This window comes from Pteronotus mesoamericanus, unplaced genomic scaffold (genome assembly GCF_021234165.1).
Source record: "Pteronotus mesoamericanus isolate MK-2021 breed Mesoamerican mustached bat unplaced genomic scaffold, CSHL_Meso_final contig_73, whole genome shotgun sequence".
Lineage (NCBI taxonomy): Eukaryota > Metazoa > Chordata > Mammalia > Chiroptera > Mormoopidae > Pteronotus > Pteronotus mesoamericanus.
The window spans coordinates 18609633-18612477 of NW_026555245.1; the positions used below are offsets into that span (position 1 = coordinate 18609633).

At 39.2% G+C, this 2845-nt stretch overlaps 1 pseudogene; it reads right to left on the bottom strand.

Annotated features, from left to right (window-relative positions):
• Positions 1-736: 736 nt before the first annotated feature.
• LOC129078435 (ferritin light chain-like) lies at positions 737-1252 on the bottom strand (annotated as a pseudogene).
• Between the last annotated feature and the right edge of the window lie 1593 nt (positions 1253-2845).

Below are 2845 nucleotides of genomic sequence, written 5' to 3' on the forward strand. Positions count from 1 at the left end.
AGTTTTCTGAACCTGTGCTCTAAGCCCCTAAGCTGCATGTTTCTCTAATTGCCCCGCTAGGACAGCCCAAGGTTTTCTGGCTCCAGAAATTCTGAGCTGTGCTTAGAGATTATTTGGTTTAACTCATGCAGAACAGCTCTGCTGCTGTGTATTGTTTGGTTTTTAAATGTTTTATTTTTATTTTTATTTTTTAATCTTGTTTCCTTGGCCGAATAAAATGTCTGAATGAGTCCATGAAAAGACCACTTCCTCTAGGATTATGATTTTCTGCCCTTTATAAATTATTTCCTTTATAAATGGAGATAATAATGCCCAGCTTATAACACTGTTGTGAAACCCCAAGCAAAATGGCTGTAAGGTGAAAAGCAATGTATGAATAGAATGTATTGCTATTATTTTAAAATATCAGCTTTTTCAAGGAAGACCTTTTTATATGATGTATTGTTTATAGCATGCAACACCTTGCCCTCAACGTTGTGGGATGCTAAAGGGGATGTGTTGGTCACTACTCTGATTGCCATTTACAATTTTTTTTTTTTTTTTTTTTTTTGCTGTGAAAAGCTTCATTGTTTTCATTTGGTCCAATGCATGGGAGAGGGCTCTAGGGTGATTAAAAAGATACCCCTTGATTTCAGGGAGAGAGGCTCAGGCAGAAGCCAGAGAAATGCAGACAAGCCCCTCAAAATACCAGGGACATGCAGACAGGCCCCTCAAAGTCTCTGGGCTCCAAAGGCTCCTAGTCACACTCGAGGGTGAGCCTTTTGAAAAGACACTTGCCCAGCCCAGCTGGGGGCCCGGCCAGCCTGCAGATGCTAGTCAGGTGGCCGCCCATCTTCTTAATGAGTATCACCTTCTCATCCAGGAAGTGGTTCTGCAGGAAGTCAGAGATGAGGGTCTGTGCGGACAGAGCCCAGGGCATGCAGACCTGGTTCAGGTTCTTCTCGAAGACCATGGCAGCTGCCATGGTGTCCTGAGTGTCACCTCAGTCACCCGGGGAAGGCTTCTGCACGTCCTGGAAGAGAATGCAGCCACCGGGCTGGCTTTATGGATTTAAGAGACGTTTGGTGCCCTACAGCTTCTTCTCCGCCAGCTCTCAGAAGAAGTGGCCCACGCACTTCAGAGCCACATCTTCACGGTCAAAATAGAAGCCCAGAGAGAGGTAGGTGTAGGAGGTGCGCAGATGCAGGTTGGCCAGGAGGTTAACAGCAGCCTCCACCTCAGCGGAGTAATTCTGACAAATATGGGAGCTCATGGTTGTTTAGCAATAGGTAGTTAATGTAAAAAAAAAAAAAAAAATGGTGTTGGCTGGTATCGGAAGCTGAGGATGCCTGAGGTGGCTAGAAAAGAGGATGGAGGGGGGTTGGAGGCTGGAAGAAGGGGTATCTCTGGGCCTGTTTTGTCCGAACTCTGTTGAAGCAAGAGATGGATCCCAGGACCACCTAGGGCACTGTCACAAATTAAAATTTTTTAAAAATAATTATTTTTATATTGAGGTATAAGTAATATAACATTGTTTCAAATGTATTACATAATGATATTTGTATATGCTTCAAAATGATCCTCACAATAAATCTAGTTACCATCCATCATCATACGTAGCTACAAACTATTTTTTTCTTGTGATGAGAACGTTTAAGATTTATTTTCTTAGCATTCTAAATACGCAATAGAGTATTGTTAACTATAGTCACCATGCTATACATTTCATCCCCATGACATTTATTTTATAACTGGAGGTTTGTACCTTTTGACTCCTATTACACATTTCACCCCTCCCCATACCACCAATTCATTCTCTGTATCTATGAGCATGGTTGGTTTGCTTTAGATTCCACGTTTAAGGGAAATCATTGGATATTTGAATTTACCTGACTTACTTCACTTAACATAATGTCCTCAAGGAGGCCCATTCATGTTGTTCCCAACAGCAAGATTCCATTTTTTTTTTTATGGCTGAGTAATATTCTTATACGCACACATTGATATATACCACGTCATCTTTATTCATTCATCCATCAATGGGTACTTAGGTTGTTTCATATCTTTTGTTTTGTATTTGTTTTTGGATAAATATCCAGAAGTGGAACTGCTAAATCATATGGTAGTTTGATTTTTAATTTTTTTTTAACGAACATCCATACTGTTTTCCATAGTATGTGCACTATGTAAATTGGTGCATAATGGCTGCATCGATTTACATTCCCACCAACAGTACATGATGATTCTCTTTTCTCCACATGTTTCTAATACTTGTTATTGCTTGTCTTTCTGATGATTGCCCTTCTAACTGGTGTAGGCCATATCTCATTGTGGTTTGCATTTCCCTGAGTAGTGATGTTGAGCATCTTTTTGTGTGTCTCTTGGTTATCTGTATGTCTTCTTTGAAGAAATGTCTATTAAGGTTGTCTGCTCATTTTGTAATTGATTTTTTTTTTTTTTTTTTTGCTGTTGAGTTGAAAGAGGTTTTTTTTGTACTTTGGATTATTAGCCCCTTATCCGATATATAACTTGCAAATATATTCTCCTATTCAATAGTTTGCCTTTTAATTTTGTTGGTGATTTCTTTTGCTGTACAGAAGCTATCCAATTTAATGTAGTCCTACTTGTTTATTTTTAATTTTGTTGCCTTTGTTTTTGGAGTCAGCCAAAAAATATTTGCCAAGACCTATGTCAAGGATCTTATTGCCTCTAGGATTTTTCCAGGATTATGGTTTCAGATCTTACACTTAAGTCTTAAACCATTTTCAGTTAATTTTTGTGTACTGTGTAAGGTAGTAGTCTAGTTTCATGCTTTTGCATGTGACTATCCAGTTTTCCCAGCACCATTTTTTGAAGAGTTTGCCTT